This window comes from Fulmarus glacialis, unplaced genomic scaffold (genome assembly GCF_000690835.1).
Source record: "Fulmarus glacialis isolate BGI_N327 unplaced genomic scaffold, ASM69083v1 scaffold4542, whole genome shotgun sequence".
NCBI classification, from domain to species: domain Eukaryota; kingdom Metazoa; phylum Chordata; class Aves; order Procellariiformes; family Procellariidae; genus Fulmarus; species Fulmarus glacialis.
In genome coordinates, this window is record NW_009198322.1 from 17007 (window position 1) to 17229 (window position 223).

Genomic DNA, 223 nt, shown 5'->3' on the forward strand with positions numbered 1-223 from the left:
GGAGGGTGATGATGATAGGGAACATGCAAAGAGGATGATGATGATGCAGTCAGAAGGTCTTTGACCTTGGTATAGGGAACGTGCAAAGAGGAGGAGGAGGAGGATAATAATAATTCGGGGCAATGTGCTCTCAGCCAGCCCGGCTAGCGCAGGTCCCTGGCACTTCACCTGCCGCTTGGTGAAATCTGCTCCCTGTTTTTTCTGGAGCCTGAGCCTAAGTCCC